Source organism: Phyllobates terribilis, unplaced genomic scaffold, assembly GCF_046119375.1.
Source record: "Phyllobates terribilis strain yellow unplaced genomic scaffold, ASM4611937v1 Scaffold_3__8_contigs__length_932513732, whole genome shotgun sequence".
Classification (NCBI taxonomy): domain Eukaryota; kingdom Metazoa; phylum Chordata; class Amphibia; order Anura; family Dendrobatidae; genus Phyllobates; species Phyllobates terribilis.
In genome coordinates, this window is record NW_027362763.1 from 369,781,583 (window position 1) to 369,804,852 (window position 23,270).

A 23,270-nucleotide genomic window follows, 5' to 3' on the forward strand; every position below is an offset into this window, starting at 1 on the left:
TGTAAAAGTGCTTGACAACTTGGTCACACTATATAAATCCATGCAACCGGCATGGATTTTATATAGTGTGACAAAGTTAGCTAAAAAAAAGAATAAAAATGGTAAAAAAAACAAACATTGTACTCACCTTCCGATGGCCCCCACTCTCCTTCTCCGGTCTTCCCGGTGTCTCGCGGTGGTGTAAAAGGACCTTCCATGATGCCATTTAGTCATGTGACAAGTCACGCGACCGCCGACGTCAGCGGTTGTGTGACCTGGCACATGACTGAATGACGTCATAGAAGGTTGTTTTACTCCATCGCGAGCCACCAGGGAGCCAAGACGAAACCGGATAGAGGACCATGGGCCATCAGAAGGTGAGTATAATGTGTTTTAATATTTTAAATTCTTTTTTTTTTTTTTACAGGTACTATGGTACCCGGGTCTGGAGGAGAGTCTCCTCTTCTCCAGACCCGGGTACGATCCGCACATTGAATCGCTTAATATCCGCATGTGCACAAGTAGTCATGCGGATATTAAGCGATTCAATTCACGACTATGTTGGCCAAATCGCTGCGATTCTGCAAAATAATTGGTAGTGCTGTGCATTTTTCCGCAATGATAATCCGCAGCGGAAATTTCCGCATGTGCACAGCACATGCGGATTATCATTGGGGAACATAGCAGAACTACTAACAAGCGTTTTTTAAGTGTTTCTGTGGCGGAATTGCCGCTGCTGGAACGCTTAAAAAAAAAACGCATAGTGGGCACACAGCCTAACTGCAATGGGTATTGTACTTTAAGCAAACTTTGCATAAATCAATAGTACAGATGGATATAAGAAACTTTGTAATATATCTCATCAGAGAGATGTCCTTGATTCCCTCCTTCTAAGACACTTTTTACCCTCACCCCTACCTCCTGCATTAACCACCCATTCGGAAAAATAAAGCTCATATCTATGTTGTAGGACAACATGGAATGCCAGATCAATGTGGTGTCATATGAGACAGCCCATTTTTCTCAATGTAAATGGGATGGAGAGCAGGAGTGAGGAAACAAAGAGAGAGACAGAAAGATTGTGCTGAACTTTCTAACAAGTCTTTTTTTCTTACCCCAATGCTAAATGTTTATCTGCAATGGTCACTACTGGTGTATAATTTCCTCTATGCTACTGCTACTTGACTACTTGTGTTAAAAACTGATTGAAGAGAGGAAATTATACTCAGCATTCTGTAATGCTTATGGAAAAGATCAAAGCCATCAGTTCAGAGTAAATTGCAAATTGAGAGATTGAGAATGCAAGGGGGGACTTGTAAATATGCATGATACAAGTCATAAAATGCCCAGAAATAGTGTTATTCCTCATATACACACAGGACAGTTTGTTTTGAATGAATGGTTACCCTATAGGAAAATGGCAATTTTTATATCAAGCAATGAAGAATACTTTAGGCCAAAAATGTTATGCTGCTGAACAAACAAGTGTTACTACTCTAAAGTTTGGAAACAACAAAGGCCCTCACTGTTGCCCTGATCCACTACCCCCTTGACTACTGTAACTCTCTATTAATTAACCTCCTCCTCACTCGACTTTCCCCTCTCCAGTCCATCCTTAATGCAGCAGCCAGGGTCATCTATCTGGCTAATTGTTACTCGGACGCTTCCGCTCTATGCCAGTCATTGCACTGGCTGCCCATACATTATAAGATCCAATTTAAAATTTAAAATGCTTGTTCTCACCCACAACGCTCTCCACAGTGCAGCACCCCCCTACATCTCCTTCCTCATTTCTGTTTATTGGCCTACCCATTCTCTACGCTCTGCAAGTGATTTTCGACTAACATCCGCCCCAATCCGTACCTCCCACTCCCGACTCAAGACTTCTCCCAAGCTGTACCTATTCTTTGGAATGCTCTACACCAAGAATTTAGGATGAACCACAACTTGCACAATTTTAGGCACTCCCTAAAAACACATTCCCTAAGCAGAGTCCTTTTATATTTTTATAGCCCATTCATTATTTCTCCAAACATAAGTCTCCACCAAACTCCACCGCACCCAAAAGCACTACAAACATTGGTGGGTGACTAGCTCATGCAGCCTTTATCTATCCCCCATTCCCTTAAGATGGCTGGACCATCATTGTAAATAAGCCCCTGTACTTTGTGTCACCCTCACCATATTATAGATTGTAAGCTCTTACGAGCAGAGTCGTCATTATTTTTGCTTTAATTATTGTATTATCTTTAGCTGTGTTACTTATGACTGTTGTATATGAACCTCTGAATTCTAAAGCGCTGCAGAATATGTTTGTGCTATATAAATAAAGATTATTACTATTATTAAGTTTATGAGGAAACACAAGCTGGAGGAACTTAAGCCCTCTTTGTGGGCACCAAAAGACACCTTAATAATCCTACATAAGTAAAGGATTAAATGGAGACTATTGCAAGTCTCCTTGCTGACTCATGAGTTGCGCAAGCATGACAGCCATTTAAATGGCATTGTCAGTGATTGAGAGCAGCATCTAAATGGTTGAACAGCAGTAATCAGAGCTAGCTGCACTCTCTGCTGTTGGAGGCAGGTGCTAGCACTGTCTGTGTTTGTGGCCAGCTGAGCCCACTAAACACACATGCAACCGATAGATAATGTACAGGTACAGCCTTTGTTGAATGGGGGAAAACAGTATTTTAGTGTTTATTTCAAGAACATACATACCACCTTTTGATTGTAACTATTTATGAATAAAGGGGGACCAACAAACTTTCTGGGACAGTTGGCCAATGTGGTCAGTAGAATGGATTAACCCATAACAGTAGGATGGATTAACCCATAAACCACAAAATGATGGAAACACTATTATTTTTCATTATTGTCTCAATTCCTGTTTTTGTTGAATGCATCCTTCATCACCTCATTTTTTAACAATACAGCTGTTGTGCCATTAGAGTAATAAATAAAGGTGAAATCTAAGTAGGATAATGGTCATAAAGTTGTTCCTGAAATCATAACTCACAGTGAATCCAACTTCAAAGTTTTTCCTAGTTATAATAAAGTATTTGACTGTAAACAACTTTATCAATTTATGTCAAAGTTCAAAACTTAATTACACAATTATGTGACTTCAGAATTGTTATGTTAATGAGTATTACACGTTGGGAATAAGGGATATCTTTTCATTTATGTCCAACATCCAGAAATCCTAGTTCCTTAGTAAACATTTTGTAAAATTGCATTGAATACATCATGAATTATGCTTTATATAAATACCACCAGAATACTTTCCTGTGTTTCACAATCAGTAAAAGGTTATTTGGGGAATTGAAGCTAAGTAGATGATTTAATAAGCTCTGTAGAGCATAGCACTCGGTTGGACACAGATAAGAAAGAATGAATGCTTTGTTGTGAATACAAGTAAGATGGGATTCACATTGATAACTTTTTATAATGCCTGAATTGTCAGGAATTACAAATTGTGCCATTTATAAAGCAAGTTTGTAAATATTCATAGCACAAAGGTTTCATTTTTTTTAAGCTACAAAATAAAATGCTGTTAGATATATAAAGGAAGCCTCATACCAGTATGGAATTAGGGTGCACATTTATGGTTGATAGTGTTCATATACTGCAGTCGGTTCTAAAATAATGCTGCTACAGGGGTTGGCGGGGAACTGTAATAGAGACCGCAGGTTTACTCATGTGTGTGGCTGTTATTTCTTGTCAATGATACCTTCATACATTTTGTATCTGTTCTCAGCCACTTACCAAGATCGTACATTTAAAGCTAATCTCCGGTAAGTGATAGGTTGGTGGATTTACATTACATGTTATTTGCTTGGCATGTGTCCCAAGTGATTAAGTTCTTACTGTAGTAGTCTCCAATGTAGCAGCTCTTGGTTCACAGTGACTACTACTGAATCTTCTATAATTGTGTATCTAATGGTAATCACTACCTAGCAGGCTTTTTCTCAGCAGGTACTACATGCTGCATATGATCACTGACTATACTGAATTGTGTACACTTCGCATGAAGTTTGTTTTTCGTACTCTAAACTGACAGTAGTGTTAAGCAAATTTTTAAAAAATTTTTGTTAGCACATTTATTGGCTATAACAAGAATTTGAATTATTTAATTCCATAATGATCTATGGTGTACATTTTTGTCATAGACCAATAAGGAATTTATGAAGAGGGCTCAGGAGCTGAGCCTGCTTCTTACCAGGCTGATACCAGCTGTTTTGTATAACTGAAATCTGCCTGTAAATACAGCAACCAGATCATGCTCCAATCGCTATTGTTTAACCTTTAAATGCCAATGTCAATCTCTGACAACGGAATTTATATTGAAACAACGGTAAGATAAAACAACAAAAGCGCAGCACAAAAACAAAAAAGTCCCTGTTCGAGAAGACATTAAAAAGGACCTTCCATCCAAATTTTCATGACGAACTGGACACAGTATGTATTAGTGGCTGCAGAGCAGAACAAAACATTTTGATTTGTTTTTAATTTAACCTCTCCATTGTGGAAATATTAGCAATCAATGTATTTGGCACCTAACGAGTTACGTTTTTTAAGTCCAAATGGGTGTTATCAGATATTTTTCACTGGAGGCGTTTACTACTTATCCCTGTATAATGCTAACCAGTCATAAGCAGGCAGCAACACTAAAAGGGATGAAGAACACACCCCACTATAACTTATAGCAGACTTCTCAGTGAGATGTACGACGTATGAATGACAGCCCCGGTCTCATGGTCTAACCTTCTGCATGAGTCAGTGTTGGGAAAGTTGCAATACAGCTGAGTTTAGCTGTGTCAAATTGCAAACCCTTCTATCAGCTCCCCTCCTCTGATAGGACTGTTAGCTCTGCTGTAATGACCCTCCCCCACACTGCCTGTCCACACTGCCTGCTCATGATTATTCAGCATCATACATGGAGAAGAAGTAAATGCCCCCAAGGAAAACTCTCTAACACCCACTTGGACTGAAAAAATGTAACTAATTCGGTGCCAAATACTGTGATTGCTAATATCTCCACAACAGAGAGGTGAAATAAAAAAAATATATATATTTTATTCCACTATGAAGCTACTATTCTGTCCAGTGTGAAGTTCAACATGGAAAATTTGGTGATAGGTCCTCATTAAAGGACAGCTATATATAAGGCTTTATATTTTTTTAAATAAGACCTTGCTCATAAACTGCTTGTCAGTTTACCACAATGCAACATATTAAAGAATCAATTAAAGGATCTTATGTTCAAGCTCCTTACAAAAAGTAAAAAAAAAAGTTAAAATTGTTTAATAAATATAAAAAAAATCAAAATAAAAAGAAATTTAAAAAAATTAATGAAAAATAAAGCAAAACTAAATAATTGGGCGCAACTGGCATTACCAATAAAATAAATATTATTTTTTGAAAATACTAACTCAAAATAATCGCTTTTACAGTTTTATCATTGGAAAATGTAAAAAATTACTAAACTTGAAATGCTGTGTTACAAAAACTAATACTTTGCAAAAAAAAACTTTTTTGTATTATTTGTACTAGGCCACATGCACACATTGAATATTTGGTAAGTTTTTTACACAGTTAAAATACGTATTTTATTGCCATATAAAAAAAAATCATAAAAAAAAAAATCTGCTAAGATTTTTTTCTACGATTAATGTTACCTGTAATCCGTACAATTCAAATAAAAAAAAACTAAAATCTTTTTGGATGGAAAGATAAAAAAACTAAAACAATCGGATTGTAGAAATATGTACACCCTTCAACTAATAATTTATTGAAATACCTTTTGAATTTATGACAGCATTCAGTCTAATTAGCTGGGAGTCTATCAGCATTGCACATCTAGAATTGGCAATCTTTGCTCACTCTTCCTTGCACTAGCACTCCAAATCTGCCAGATTGCGAAGACATTTCCGGTTTACAGCCGTCTTCAGGTCAACCCACAGATTTTCAATTGGATTCAGGTCTGAGCTCTGGCTGAGCCTTTTCAAAGCTTTAACCCTCCGTCACATACAATATCGGTTCTAACGAGTTCACATACAATGTGACTGTCAGGCGCAGGCTAGAAAAATACCTATAATATCTAATGCTTGCAATTTCAGTGCTCTAAAAGTGATCAGTGACCTTCATAGGGATGTAATAAAAGAGACTACACATAATCAGGTGCAAAAAAAAAACATTTACTTAAAATAAAACTAATATCTCTGAAATACAAACATTTCAAAACTCCCGCCAAATAGTCCCCAGTTCGACTCTGTCAAAAAACTCTAGAAAGAAAATTTATGGAAACAAACTTAATTTTAAGGTACCTTAAGTACTATTAAACACATATTCAATCAGAATTAGATCCTGAAGTTTCCCCATAAAAATTACACTTGCAGAGCAAAGAGCAAGAATTACACATCATTTTTGCATGTGTCAGGCAGATTGCATTATGACATTTGTGACATTCATAATTAGAAAGCCTTCTGATTCCGCTTTCCGTGGTGCAGGTGGTGCATCTCCTTCTTTTGGGAGGTGGTGCAGGTGGAGAATTTTCACTATCATCTTCTGGGCGGAATCTTTTGAGCTGAACTTGAAGGCGAGAGGGGATATCGATTGTTTTCATACTTCTCCTGCGTAGCTCTCCAAGCACTAGTTTATGGGCCAATTTTTTCAGATAGAATCGTCTACGGAGTGGTTCAAGCTTGTTTTCATCTTAAATGACTTGTGAATTTATACCACCCAAATTCAACATAGCAAAAAATATGACCATTGGCCAGCATTTGGTGTTTCTGCTGACGTTAAAAGTTGAGCACATCTGATCAGCTGTATCAACACCCCCTTTGGTTGCATTATAAAATGTAATTATCTCCGGGGTTTTTTGTGCCTCAGTCCCAGGATCGATGGCATCATCATCATGAAGTGTTGATAGAAGAAGTACAATTTTTTTTGCTTGTGGTACTTAGGAAACCAAAACCTTTCCATTATGGAATGCAAACATACTGCTGTACTGTTGTCTCCCTTTCACACTTACAAACTGTGTAGGCAATTCTTTTTTATTTTTTCTTACAGTTCCGACATATGAAAGCTTCTGCATTTTCAGATAATCAATCAGATCACAATTTGAAAACCAATTGTCAGCTGTTATATTGCGACCCGATCCAAATAAGGGCTCAGACAGTCTTTTTACAATATCACTGGGTTTGTTGCTGACACAGTAAGGACCTTCTGGTTGTTTTCCTGCATAAACTTCCAGGTTGTAAGTGTAGGTCTTACTGGCATCAACAAGGGCATACATTTTTATTCCATATTTGTTAGGCTTTGATGGAATATATTGACGAAAGGCATATTTACCACGAAAACCAGGGAGCATTTCGTCAATAGTGAGATTCTCCCCAGGGCAATAGCTTTTTTTACAGTTTTCAACAAATTTTTGGAATATATCACGAATTGGAGCAAGTCGGTCATGTGTTTTACCTTCGGTTCGGGTAGTTCTGTCGTCAAACCGAAGGCAACGAATTAGAAGCTTGAATCTGTTTATGGAAATAACAAGGCCAAATTTTTCAACTCCAGCCCCATCTTTACTCCAAAGTTCCTCCAAACTTTGTCTATTTGCCCTATAAGCTCCTGCAAGGTATAATAATCCAAAAAAAGCACTCAGTTCTATTTCATCTGTGGCCTTGATGGTTCTGTTGCAGATGAACTTGTCCTTTATAATGTCTATACATTGGTTGGTATATGTGACAATAGAGTCCAGAATGTCATCTGTGAATAAACTATTCCAGCATTCAACTGCAGTTTTTGCATTACTTGCAGTTCCTATAACTGCAGGAAGGTGAGTAATAATGTTTTGAGGTTCCCTACGTTTTTTCTGGAGTGGCTTCTTGTTCCATTGTTTTTTTTATCTTTTCCCATATAATAAGATTCTACATCATCATCCTCATCACTGTCACCATCTTGCTCTGTTTCAGAATCCACTTCACATACTTCCACCTCATCATGAGAATCAATCTCACTTTCCTCTCCTAAATCCTCATTCAGTGTGGGGTCTGCATCATCTAACAGCATGTTTGTTACTTCCTCAACATCAAGGTTTTTTGATAAATTGTACATTTTCCTCTCCATTTCAGCAGATAATCTGAAGCAAGAGAAGGAATATGTGTTAGGGAACTACTGTATATGCCTGAGCAGCACACTTTCTTTTTTAATCTGCCTTATTTCTATGAAATGTCCTCACACTTTGTGCTATACATTCATAAAACAAGCTAAATAAACAATTGTGATGAATAAAAACATAAAATACCAACCTTATTGAGTGTGACGTGTTCACATACAATGAGCCTGAGAGATTAGCGCAGTTATATCTGTCCTCCTGAAGCTCTGCAATCCAACTGTGGTATGAGGTTTCACAGAGCTGCTAGAGACAGGAGACTACCTGGAGGGAGGGGATTTCCTCACAATCTGGTGAGGAAGGAGAAATGAAAGTAAAAGAGATGTGCCTGTCAGGCCTAATGTATGTGACGGAGGGTTAATCTTTTTCTGGTGAATTATTTTGTTTATTAGGAGGTATTCTTAGGGTCGTTGTTGTCCTGAATAGTGAATTCATCTTCAGCTTTTTAGCAGATGCCAGAAGAATTTGAATGCAAAACTGACTGGTATTTGGATCTGTTAATAATTACCTCACTCTTGACTAACGCACCAGTTCCACCTTCTAAAAATCAGCCCCAAAGCATAATGCTTTCTCCACCATGCTTCACTGTGTTAAATTTGTACCAGTCATATATTTTCGAATTATGGCGAATGGTCAATTTTTGAGAGACTTCCAGTTCTAGGTAATGTCACTTTGTCATGTTTCTGCCAAACTTAAGCCCCTTCCTGATGACTATTTTCACAGTGTTTCAATGTAAAGCTAATGCCTTGGAATTTTTTTTGTACCCTTCTCCCGACTGATAACTTTCAACAATGCTTTGTTGTAAGCTACTTATAGTCCATGGATGTCTCTGTAAAATGCAACTAAAAATGTCAGGAAAATCCTACTAAAATATCTAAATTTAAATTAATACCTTTAAACGATGCACTTTAAATGATTGCAGCAGAGTCCTGACTATTATGTATAAGACAAATATATAAGTTTAAATGTCATTGAGAAATTCTGAACACAAACACATCCTCAATTATAAGTGAGTGTTCACATTTATGTAACCATATTATTTCATTCTATTATTGTTATTTCCGAACTTAAAATGATTTTAACGTGTTAGATAGATAGAGACAGATACATAGACAGCTAGATAGACCAAATTAGCTAATATGAGGAGTAATAAGTAAAAAATAACTAGTTTAAAATTAGGTAAATATTTTTGCTACTTTAAGGCAGCTTGGGGAAATAAGAAAGTAAGGTGGCGTAAATTGCACCTAATAACTCATCCTTAATAAATTATGCACTTTTCCAACAGTGTTTTTGGCAGAAAATGACATCTATTCCAGTCAGTGGCTGGCCTAGATCTAAGCTATAATTTCTGCTAATTTAGGAGTTAAATTTTAGTAAACTTTTCAGGTCGAGGGTAGCCATGTCATCTCCCACTAAGCTTCAACCACTTTTTTAAAAAATGATAAAAGTATTGGAAATCAAAAAAAGTTACAAATTATTGCTCAAAAATGGCATAATTTGACTTTTTCTGACCACAGGAAAGTGCTGTAAAGAGACAATAAATCCCCTCAGTCTTTCATGTAAAAATGATGTTGAAAGCTAGAAAACAACTAAAAAAATCTGTGTATAATTGTACAAATTTCAATTATGCTATCAAAATACATTTCAGTTTAATTTTTATCTGTAGCTGAAATAAACATGTGCTATTCTTTTAAAAACCAATAAGAGTTTTATTTTTAGAGAAGATTCTTTGTACAAATTAACTAATCTGGACATTCCAGATTATTGGCTTTATTAACACCAAAAAAGTGTCTTACATGGTTGCTCGACAATGGGACATAATCTAACATAATTTAAGTTTTGGCCCAGCAGGAATGAGTTGGGCCACATTGTGATACTGTACCACCAAACGTCTCCAAAATGTGGCATAAAGGAAGCCAACTAATAGGTGAAGTACATTTAGGCTAGACAGTGTAAGAATGCCTAGTCATATAGCTGTTACAACTCTCCTGTTAGGTTTTTTTTAGTTTGCTGGTCACATGACCAGTTTTGCCTATTTAATCCGGCTCCGCCCTCCTGGCATTGCTGGACTTCATTTGTATTTACTACTGTTGAGCTAGCTTGGTGCTCTGTTGCCGTTCTCTGTTAGTTTTGCTAGGTCTTCTGACCTCTTTACTTTTTGTTGTGTGTTTGTCTTTGACTGCTACGATTTCTGCTAGGAGGTGTCCAACTTTTCCCAGTCCCTAGTTCTTGTAGGGATTCCTCCCTCACATCTATAGGTCTTCGTACAGACTAGCCGAGGACTTTAGCGGGTCTGATCGCAGGATCAGGTTCCCCGTTACATCGTAGGGATCTAGTTTAGTTCTATTGTAGGGACAGATCTCCTGTCTTTCATTAGTCTCTGCAGCAGATCATAACAATAGCCACTTTGATAAATTTGGTGCATTCTAAGATTGTCTAGTCTGAGGATGATTTTACACAGACCAACTGGCAACACTAAACGACCACCGATTGGTAAACATTTACTGGTCAGCAGTTGTTTAATAGCCTGCTTTTACAGGCACACCAAAGTTAATGATGTGTACTGAGCAATCTGTATTAGATCGCTCAGTGCACATAGGCTGCCTTTGTTCTCGGCTGTGCAAACCCTGTTCACACAGGACGATGCACCACCGAAAACGATGATTTTTTGCACTGCACCATAGATCATTTTACCCAATGAATGAGTGCTTTGCCTGTCCATCAGGTGATCGGCAGCCTGTTTACACTGAAAGATTGTGAAATTTTTAAGAAAGCACGTTCATGATTTTCTTTCAGTGTAAATGCAGTTGAAGATTTCACTGTCTGCAAAGCAGTTTTTGTTGATCTGTCCATTGTTTTAATTTGCACATTCATCTCCTGCAACATCTACGAAAAAAGGAAAGTGTTTAAGTAACTACAATAGTTTCTGTATACATTACATGTTTCATTCCTATAATATTTCTGCTGAATACATTGGGAAACAGCTATTTTCTGGAAATCAATAAGTAATATTTGTGACATAAAGGTCAGCTAAAAATAGCAGACTACATCAGTCATAATTGATATGCCATTTTAGTAGCACAATAACAAATGTATCACTGTATGTTTTTTCAAACATATACTGTTCAAAAATTACTATCCATGACATATTACTTGATAAATCTTTAAAATATATGATTTTTTTTTATATAAATGAGTGTTTATGACATTCTTTAACTCTAAATGTACAAATATACTGCACTACTTTTGCAACTCTGTGATTAAAAGTTGGATTTTAAACCCAGCAAATGAACTTTTTGATCTATGTAGATCAAAAGCATACCTCTGCTGAAAAAAGAATATCAAATCGGTGAGGATTCAGCTCTAGCCATACCACCCTTAGTCAGCTGTTTGAAGTGGTCACGGTATTTGAACAGCTATTGGAAGAATCATTGTATACTCTTCAATTTTTTCATTGCGGCATCACCGAAAATGCCATCTACTTAGTAGCTGTTGTGCTGAGTATTGCAGTGTTGTCTTAGTCACTTCATGTGAAAACCAATGCAAAACCGAGCACAGTCGCTACTAATTAAAATGCGTGCAGGAAAATAAAACAATGTTAAAAGTGAACAGGCTGCACAAGAGGAGCAGTCCTTTCCATCAGTTAAATGTGAGTATGCAGGGTCACCAGAGTCAAACCCCAATGATCTGATATTGATGGCCTATTCTACAAACAAAACAGATGACTGACCCTTTCCAAAACTGTTAAACCCTTCACCCCCGAAACTGTTTCCACCTTCCTGACAAGACCAACTTTTTCAATTCTGACCAGCGTTAGTTTATGAGGAAATAAATCTGGAACTCTTCAACATATCCCAGTGATTCTGAGATTGATTTTTCATCACACATTGTACTTTATGGTAGTGGTAAATTTAGGTCCATATTATTTATTTGCAAAAATATTAGCATTTTGGAGATTTTTAAAATGTTGCAATTACATTTTATGCCCTTAAACTAGATAGTTATATCATGCAAAATAGTTAATAAATAACATTTACAACCAATCTATTTTACATCAGTGTCAATTTTTAAGCAGAATTTATTTTGTTAGAAAGTTAGAAGGGTTAATCAGCAATTTCTCTTTTCGCCAACAAAATTACAAAACCAATTTTTTTAGGGACCACATCAAATTTGAAGTAACTTTGAGTGGCCTATATGACAGAAAATAACCAAAAGTGACACCATTTTAAAAACTGCACCCTTCAAAGTGCTCAAAATCAAATTCAAGAAGTTTATTAACTCTTCTGGTGGTTCACAGGAATTAAAGCAATGTGGAATAAAAAATAAATTAAATGTACCTTTTTCCCACAAAAATGTTGCTTTAACCCTAAGTTTGTAATTTTCACAAGGGTAACAGGAGAATATTAACTATACAGGTTGATTTCTAATTTATCATGAGTACGCCAAAACCCCATATATACTATAAAACTGCTGTTTGGGCGCACGACTGGGATCGGAAGGGATGGAACACCATTTGACTTTTGGAGTGCAAAATTGGCTGCAATTGATATAGGACACCATGTTGTGATTGCAGAGTCCCTGATGTGCCTAACCAGAGGAAACCTCCAACAGGTGACCCCATTTTGGAAACTAAACCCCTCAAGAAATTTATTTAGAGTTCTGGTGAGCACCTTGAACCCACAGGTGCTTTACAGAATTTTATAATGTTGAGCCGTGAAAATGAAAAAATACATTTTTTCCAGAAAAATGTTGTTTTTGCCCTAAAGCTTACATTTTTATGAGGGTAACAGTAGAAAATGGACTGTACAATTTGTTGTGCAATTTCTCCTGAGTACACGGATACCCCATATGTGGTGGAAAACTACTGTTTGGGCATATGGCAGGGCTTGGAAGGTGAGGAGCATGGTTTGACTTTTGGAACACAAAATTGATTGAAATAGAAAGCGATCACCATGTCGCTTTTGCAGAGCCCCTGATGTTCCTAAACAGTTTAAACTCCCCACAAGTGACCCCATTTGGGAAACTACGCCCATTAATTAATTCATCTAAGGATGCAGTGATCATATTGACACTACAGGTGTGTCACACAATTTTATACCATTGGGCAATGAAGAAAAAAAAATTAAATTTTTAGCACAAAAATATTGTTTTAGCCCCTGATTTTACATTTTCACACAGGGAAATGGGTAAAAATGGCAATAAAATGTGTAAAACAAAACAATTTTCTGTTGAATGGGGAAATGCCCCATATGTGGCTATCCAGTACTGCTTAGCCACACGGCGAGAATCGGAAGGGATAGAATACAATTTGACTCCTGGAGCACAGATTTTCCTAGAATAGTTTGCGGACTCAATATACAGAGCCCGTAGGTGCTAGAATCTCCCCTCAAGTGATCCCATTTCAGAAATTATACCCTTTTTGGAATTTATCTACAGGTGTAGTGATGATTTGACTCCATGTGTGTTTTCCAGAAACAAGCAGCAGTGGATGTTGCTGAAAGAAAATTGGAAATCTGCCATTCTAATACCCATATGTTGTAGTGCCCAGTATGTTGTAGTGTTCAGTACACTATGCCCAGCTCATGTTTCTGGAGACATGCACCCATAAATTAAGCGGTCTCTCATCGCTACGGAAATGACAAACAAGTGGACGCTAAATGTGGTTTTGTCACATTGTGGCTAAGAATGGGGGGGGGCATTTGGATTTGGGAGTACAGAGTTCGTTGAATTTATTTTATGGCGAGCAATTTCACTTTTCCAGAGCCTTTGTGTTACAGTAATGTGGAAACCCTCTATATTTCCATTAACAGATGATGGACCTGAGTGGGGACTTATTTTTTTGTGTGGAATAAGTTGAATATTTTATTGGGAACATTTTACATAATATTTTGGATCACATTTATCCTGTGCTCTCTGCTGAACTCTTACATTGGAGTTTCCATCTAAATGTCCGAATTACGTAATTCGGATGAAACTCCCAGACAGATCTAATCACTATAATGAGGCTTCTGGTCTCTTCAGTGGTGTCCTTCTATTCTGACGTGCACAAAACAGTGGCCAACTGTGTTTTTATGCACACTTAAAAAGACAGACACCACTGGATCATAGGCCAGCCAGTGTCCACATTGTCTCCATCTGCCTCATTTTTGGGAATATTTCTCTGGGTTTTGTTTAAATCACATGTTTCATAGATTTACACGGAAACCCAATGTAAGCGCGCAGAGTAGAGCCAAGGTTACATGTGAGCTGAGCCTTACTGAGATTTTTGGGAGGCAGAATGAACAAATCAACAGCCGGTGAAGAATTTGTTCTATTTATTTTTTTGCCTTTCCTTGTGCAGTATAAGTGATTAGATGACTATATTCTTAGGGTCATTGTGATTACAGCAATACCAAATTTATATCTGTTTTTTTGTGTTTGGCTGCTAACACACACTAAAAGATGATTTTTTTGCAAAAAGAAGTTTCTGCATTGCCATATTTTGAGAGCTATAATTTCTATACAATTCTGCTGACAGAGTCACATGAGGGCTTGTTTTTTGAAGGACGAGTTGACATTTTTATTAGTTCAATTTTCAGAGACATAAAACATTTTTTATTGCTTTCTATTCCAATTTTTGTGAGGCAGAATTAACGAAAACCAGCAATTGAGGAATTGTTTTTTGTGGGGTTTTTTTGCCATTCCACATGTGGTAAAATTGGTAAGACATCCTTATTCTTCGGGTCAGTATTATTATAGTGATGCCACAATTATATAATTTTTTATGTTTTTCTGCTTTTCCCCAATAAAAACTATTTTATGGAAAAAATAATTGTTTTTGCATTGCTGTATTTTGATAGCTGTAACTTTTATATTTTTCCATATGATGAAAAAGCATAGTTTTTTGCCTTGTTTTTTATTTATTTTTTCCGGTGTTCACTGAAGGTGTTAATAGGTTAATAAGTGTGATAGTTTTATATGTCGGGTTGTTTTGGACGCGGTGATACCAAATATGTGGGGTTTTTTTGTTTATTTTTGTTTTTACATAAAAATACGTATCTATGGATATATTTTTTTTTCTTTTTTTTATTTTGTGATTTTTTTTTTAAAAAAAAAATTTTTTACATTTTTTTTTAACTTTTTTATTTTGTCTCTCTATGAGATTTCAAGTTGTATCACTTTGATAGCTGGTATAATGCATCACAGTGTACCTGCACTGCAAAGCATTATACAGTACCTGTCAGTGTTACACTGACTGAAGTTTCTTGGACCACAGTTTCATGATGACCTCAAGTTGCCATGATGATGAAAAGGCCCTCACTATGATGTTGAGGAGGCACCAATCGGACGGGAGAGGGAGCCCCCTCCCTCTCTCAGCCTTCTAAATGTTGCGATCGATATCGATTGCGGCATTTAGGGGATTAAACAGCTGGGATCAGTGCAGGCACTGCTCCTGGTTGTGAGAATCTGGTCTCAGCTGTCGCGTAATCTGAGCTCCTGGCGGCGATCGTGTAGGCATAGCTCCTGTGCTGTACATAATAATCAATATGTCTTCGGTCGGGAACCCCTATCCGACCATAATTTATAGGTAGGTCAAATATCGTGAAGGGGTTAAAGTATAATTTACTTTTACAATACCATTGTAAACTAGGGTGTCTGTCCTCATGTGTTGGACTTAGTGCTGGGCAGCCAGACCAATAAGATAGTATGGGCGTCACTATTAGGCTACACTACTCATATGTGACAAGCGCCCTATACAAGCATTTCTTTTGTGTGCAATCTTAATACTAAGCAATCACCCCCTCCATGAATTGGTAGGTTATGAGTGGTTGTCTCATCAGTATTTTGCACCTGTGTTGCTGTCATCTTTATTATATGGGTTTGCTGAATCCTGTTTTTGCATTAGTTCTGAGACCTGGGCAGGTAAATACTGTTGCCCTTTTTTGCTTTGTTTATTCTTTAATTTTGGGGGAATTTTAAGCCCTAGGCCCCCTCCTCTTTTCCTTGTATACTGCCCCTATTGGGCAAACCATCAGTAGATTTGGTTTCCAGTATCATCTCTATGCTGATGACACACAACTATATACCTGTTCACCTGACATCACCCCCACTCTAATACAAAATACCAGCTATTGTCTGTCTGCTGTCACTAACATCTTGTCCTCCCTCTATCTGAAACTGAATCTCTCCAAAACTGAACTCCTTATTTTCCTCCCTCTACTGACCTACCAATACCTGACTTTTTAATTTCCTTGGGTGGTGCCACCATAACTCCCAAGCAGCAAACTCGCTGTCTTGGAGTCATATTTGAATGAATATGGGGAATAAAGAAATTTGTGTGTCACTCATTCGCTCATGTCATCTGCACCTTAAAAGCCTCTCCAGAATCCGACCTTTTCTTACCTTTGATACGGCAAAAACGCTTACTGTCGCTCTTATTCACTCTTGTCTGGACTGCTGCAACTCTCTTCTGATCTGTCTCCCTCTAAACAAACTCTCTCCTCTCCAATCCATTCTGAATGCAGCAGCCAGGGTCATATTTCTATGAGCCCGCTTCACCGAAGCCTCTACACTCGTGCCACACCAGTTTTCAGGAATGCACTGCCACAAACAATCCGACTGATATCTAGCCCCCATTTCTTCAAATGCGCTTTAAAAACACATCTGTTTAGACAAGCCCATCACCTCAACTCACCAACCTAACTCTCCTCTGTTCCCTCCTAAATATTAATCTTAATCTGCCCCTGCGTATTCATCTGTCTCCACATCCACTATGCACCAAATACCACACAGTAACTGCCCATAGATAGACAGATACTGGCTGATGACCATGTTCTACCTATTATATCCCCCCATTTTCATATAGATTGTAAGCTTGCGATCAGGGCCCTCAATCCTCCTGTAACTGTTGAAATGTGATACATTGTATTGTTTATATTGTCTGTACATGTCCCTACTTATTTGTAAAGTGCTGCGGAACATGTTGGCGCTATATAAATAAAAACTATTATTATTATTATATCCTCTAATTGTGGCTTTGCTTTTAATATAATTTACTTTTGTAGTTTATTCAGAACATGTAAGTCAACAAATATAAGATTTGTATTTTTTTTGTTATTTTGAATACTGTAAGTTTATAAATATTTTTGCTGCAAAATGTTTTGATTCTCACCAGTTTTTCTCTTCTTATCTCAATGAAAAGAGAAAATCTAGCTATCAATGTTGTGACCCTGGAAAATGCCTATACTGCTCTTATTGTACCTCTCTGACTGATTATTCAGTGTATGATTTCCTGGCTCCAATGCTTCATCTGCTCACCTCTCCTGAACCTCTTGTGTTTCCACTAGATAGTAACCTTACTAAATCTGTTATTTCCATTTTAGTGCCGTCTTAGGGTCATGTTTTGCCACCTGGAAAACGACTGTAGAAACAGCTAAAACTTTGTCAGTTTCTTTGATTAATTCTCTTCATTGGAACTGTAGCAAACTTTTAGGTTAGGGGAACAAAACCACGGGTGTTGTGTAACATTGAAATTGCAGCATCGCAGCTAAAGATTTCCTATGGTGTCACATTGCAATCTGCGATCCACTATGACTGTGACACAGAGTTCCAATTGTCTCCAAACATGTTGCATTGTCTGTCACTGGTTGTAAGTCGCAAGCGACCCGTTTGTCATGGACTTCAATGCAAGTCACACATGACGGTGACTGCTTTTGACTTGTGACTGCAATTAGGCTGTTTAATTTACTGTAAAATCACAGGTCTAAAATAGTTACATGACAGCAAGTCACAGACAAGTTACACAAATGTTTTGGGTTGTGCAACTTTTCGGAGAACTGTTGGCATGCAACATGTTGTCATATAGCCCCAGTCCACCACTAACCTGCCTTACATCTCCTTCCACATGTCTGCTTACTACATACTCTCCCACCCATACAGTCCATCTCTGTCCATTCTACCAATGATCTATGTTCCATATTCTGAAGCTTCCAGTCCCATAAGGGCCTATCTTGATGAACTATTTGATTAATGGCCTGTTTAGACAAGTCGCCAAAGTTCTCCGAGAACAGAATGATCGTTTAAACAATCATGTCACTTAAATGCTCCTCATTTCTGTGCATACTGGCAAGTGATTTTGTTCTGCATCCTTGTGTTATTTCCTACAGGACCATTGTAAAAAAAACAGAAAGTTCAACTTTTTAGTCACTCCTATTTCATCATAAGTGGTAACCTCTTGCAAACAAGACCCTCACTCCTATTGAACTGTTAATAGTTCATTATGTGATGTCTGATTTTCTTTGGACATGTACCTTCTCATTTGTAAAATTCTATTAATTATGTTGGTACTATATAGATAACAATATTTATAACAATCACAAGCAATAATTATAATGACAAAGTTGCTATTTGAGGAACTAAAGATGGTTTATATGTGTCTCTGTATGTAAAAAGTAGATGTCAGTCTGGGCTTTTTGGAGTTTTCTAGGAAAATTATGAGCTATTTCACACTCTGCATGAAATTCTCCACATGAGTTTGTAAAACTAAATTTAAATTTCATACAGCCTTCACCTTGTAGTTAGGTATAAGCTCTAAAAAATGATGGATCTTTTCCACAACTGTTATAGTATGATTCAATTTTGCAGTTCATTCAGACCATGTAAATTACCAAATACATGATTTGTAATAATTTTTTGGTAATGTTGAAAGCTGTAAGTTTTGTTGAATTTTTGTTTATTTTTTACCATTTTTTTCTTTTAATAATAAGGTTTGTTAGTCAACCATTAATATAAGTTATTCGAGACTTTTGATTGCATTAGACCTCTTTTTATAAATGTTTGAAGATTTACACTCTTTAATGAAAATACAGTTGTGCTCAAAAGTTTACGTACCCCGGCAGAATTTTTCCTTTCTTGGCCTTGTCTCAGAGAATATGAATGATAACAAAAAAACTTTTTTTCCACTCATGGTTACTGGTTGGGTGAAGCCATTTATTGTCAAACTACTGTGCTTTCTCTTTTAAATCTTAATGACAACCAAAAACATCCAAATGACCCTGATCAAATGTTCACATAGCCCAGTTCTTAATACCGTGTATTGCCCCCTCTAACATCAATGACAGCTTGAAGTCTTTTGTGGTAGTTGTGGATGAGGTTCTTTAATTTCTCATATGGTAAAGGTGCCCATTCTTCTTGGCAAAAAGTCTCCAATTCCTGTAAATTTCTGGGCTGTCTAGCATGAACTCCATGCTTGAGATCTCCCCAGAGTGGCTCAATGATATTGAGGTCAGGAGTAGTGTTGAGCCACCCCCGTAGTGTTCGAGTTCGATTCGGTTCATCGAACACCCGTATGTTCGTCGAACTGTTCATTGAACACCTTCGAACACCGTTAAAACCAATGGCAGGCAAACAAAAACACATAGAAACACATAGAAAACAGCTTCAAAGATGTCCAAAATCAGACAAACTGCTCAGAAGACACAACTAACACATGGAAAAGTGACAAGTACATATAGTCATGCAAAAAGAAATGAGGTGGAGGAGTAAAAAGAGGGGGAGACACAGATATAGGCATGTCATGCCCTTCTAAAACCAAAAAAGTGCGAAGCTGACACGGCCAGTCCGTTCCTGCCCGTGCGACCTCCGTGTCGCCGGCTTTGTGCCAGAGCTGCGGTGGACCCTGACGGCCAGCCCCCCTCTCCCAATACTGGTGCCTGTTCGCTGGTGGGTCGAGTGAGCCCCCCTGTGGTGGAGGCAGGTCTAAGCTTTATAATTTAAATTGTCTCTCTAATTTGAATGAATACACTTTAAATCCTTTTACAAGGATCTATTGGAGGGCAAGTTTCATGCCAGCAGCCGCGTAATTCCAGCTCCAGTAGCGTCCACTAAAGCTGCTGCAGTTAAAAAGCTTTTATAAGTATTGAGCTCGGCGGTCCACCGCAAGGTGTCCTACCGCCAGTCCCAGCCCCTATGCCTTGGGGTGCCTCCTGATGCTCTTCACTGAGTATCCCAGGGTCCCGAAGCATTTCCTTTTAAAAAATTAAGTGTCCAAACTACAGGTGGTGTAGCTTGCTTAACAGCTGGGATAATCCGCTGACTAGCAGACACTGCTACTAGGCACAAAGTATTTCCTGGGCTAGATGCAGTTAAAAATTTGTAATTAGATACTCTCGTTGGATGCTGAGAAAGCATTCCATTGAGTCTCCTGGCACGCCATATATTATTCTTTTAAAAAGCTTGGGGTAGGGGTCTAGGGACCCTTTTAAAGCCAAAATCACGGCCCTGTAACGCAATATGTCACCTAGGCTGAAGATGAATGGAACTGTAGCACCCCGAGGGCTCGGTTGCTACAGAGGTATTGCACCTCACCCAGAGGTGTGATATCTCACTCTCAGGTAAGGATGGAGTGTGGATCAGGACCACGACACCTGCATGCATTACACCATATTGCCATGGGGCAGGGCGGCCAATATGCCCCTGAGATGGGCACGACAGTCCCTGTCCCTGGCTGGAGTGGGGGGAGGGAACACCAAGGAAGGGGAACCCTGTAGTGCAGGAGCAGGGAGGAAGCAGTTCCTGGGCGCATTGAGAAGGGAGTATAGAAGGTGGGCACCATCTTAGTTCAGTGCAGTGAAGTCTGAGCAGAAGTGACAGGGAGCAGTGGCTCTGCATGAGCTCTGCTCCGGATGCGGGCCTAGTAACAGAGGCCCAGGCCTGGAAGAGGGAGAAGGAAGGAAGAGGAGCGGAGAAGGCTCCAAGAATGAGGAACGAAGGGATCCCAGGGATGCGGAGGGCCAAGTCGCCACCGCATGCCCGAATCCACCTGCGTGGAGGGGTCGGGCCAAAGGGGGAGACCGGTCCCCGAAACTAGCGGAGGCAGGAAATGACCCTCAGCTAGAAACCAGAGGCTGTGACATTTTATGTGGCGCAGCCCCTCGCTACACCCGCTAGGAAGGCACCACACCAAGTTTATCAAGAGGAGGCCCGAGGCAGCCGGACAGAAGCATTGGTAAGAAAGGCCAGACAAAGGACACACAAAGGGGGTCCTGTGAAGCGCTCCAAAGTTATCTGGGAGTTGTCTGAGCCCCTCACCTGGTGAGAACAGTACGACATGGGCAGCCGTTACCTGCAGAAGTTGTCTGGATAATCAGAACTGTGAGTAAAGGCCTGGACTGCATCACTGACTCTGAGTCGTTACTGCTGCTGCCCTGCACCATCACACCCATCCTCCGCATATACTGCCCTGAGGCTATACTCCTCCCGTGGGGAGTTATACTACGCTCTGCTGCACCCACAACACCAGCCTCAGCGGTCTGCCCTGCAGCGGCAGTTCACTCTGATCGCAATCCACGGGTGGCGCAGTCGGACATTTAAACATCAAAACCAAATAAATAGTTCCGCCACTGGTTTGACCGCCCTGAGCCATGGAACCGGGTCGCCGCCACGGAGACTACAACCACCAGCATCCACCAAAAAGGGTCCGGCTCCGGGTGTCCCAAGGCCCAGGGGGCGCGTCAGAACATTTTTATCACCTTTCATAATCACCAATGGGACAAGGCAATGATGTCCTCTGTCCCCTCTCTTATACATCCTAGTGATGGAGCACCTGCTCTCATCAATTCGCCATAACCCCAATATTAGGTGGATTGAGTTGGAAGGCACCGAGTACAAGTGCTCTGCATTTGCTGATGATGTCCTTGTATATATCACTCAATCACATATATCCATCCCTGCTGTTATGGCTGAAATAGATCACTTTGTTACATGGTCAAATTTTAAAATCAATGCAGCGAAGTCTGAGGCCCTCGATGTCTCCCTCCCCAAATCCATACAGGATTCCATCCAGTCCAACTTTCCCTTTGCCTGGCCCTCACAGGGTATCAAATACTTAGGAATTCCTATTCATAGAGACTTCTCCTGTCTATGTTATCTTAATTTTGGGCCCTTTATTGAACAATTCCATACAGACCACGGTTGGCATGTTAGAACTGTAAGATTCACTCCGCTAACCACTGGTGTTTTGTGGAAAAGCACATGTACACTGTGTTCCAAATTATTATGCAAAAAGTGTTTAGGAGTGATAAGGGAAGAATTTGTTTGTTTGTCAGTTAAACTCATTGATGGTGATGTGTGTCAGTGCTATTTATATCACTGTAAGCAATTGCATACGCCTGTGCTAATTAGTTTGGCAGGTGTGTCCAATGAAAGGCAAGAGTACTTAAGAAGGCTGTCCCACATTATTAAGCAGCCTACATTTTCTGCCAAAATGGGAAAGAAAAAGGATGTGTCGGTTGCTGAGAAGCAACAAATTGTGGAGTGTTTAGGTCAAGGCATGACTACAATCAACATTGCCAAGACACTTCATCCTGATCATCACACAATCAAGAAGTATGTAGCTGATTCACAGTACACAAGTGTGTGTGCTGATAAGGGAAAATTGAGGACTCTTTCCTGCAGGCAATTATGTCTGGTTAAAAGAGCAGCGGCAAAAAAGCCTTGTCATAGCAGCAGACAAGTTTTTGAAGCTGCTGGTGCCTCCAACGTCCCTCGAACAACAAGATGCAGAGTCCTTCAGAGGTTTGCTGCTGTGCGTAAGCCATCCTGTTGACCTCCTCTATCCACTGCACACAAGCAAACACGGCTACAGCGCCAACAAGGAGGAGGTGGAGTAATGTTTTGGGCTGGAATCATGGGGAGAAAGATTGTCGGCCCCTTTAGGATCCCTGAAGGGGTAAAGATGAACTCCATAATGTATGTGGATTTTCTCAAACAGCACTTCCTGCCATGGTTCAAGAAGAAGAACTGTGTATTCTGCAGCAAGATCATTTTCATGCATTATAATGCACCGTCTCATGCTGCACATAACACATCTGCATCTCTGGCTGTTATGGGCATAAAAGGGGACAAACTTATGGTGTGACCCCCATGCTCCCCTGACCTCAACCCCATTCAGAACCTCTGGAGCATCATCAAAAGGAGTGTCTATGATGGCGGGAGGCAGTTCACATCTAAGCAACAGCTCTGGGAGGGTATTCTGTCCTCATGTCAAACAATTGAAGCAGAAACCATCCAAAACCTGACAAATTCAATGGACGAGACAGTTCAGAAGCTCCTTTCGATCAAGGGGTCCTATGTGCAAATG

General features: G+C 39.1%; 1 protein-coding gene across 2 annotated transcripts in view; it reads right to left on the minus strand.

The window, feature by feature from the left end:
- The window catches only part of CSMD1 (CUB and Sushi multiple domains 1), a 2,980,041-nt gene that overhangs the window by 2,429,006 nt on the left and 527,765 nt on the right, over positions 1-23,270 (minus strand). The gene's annotated exons all lie outside the window — the stretch shown is intronic.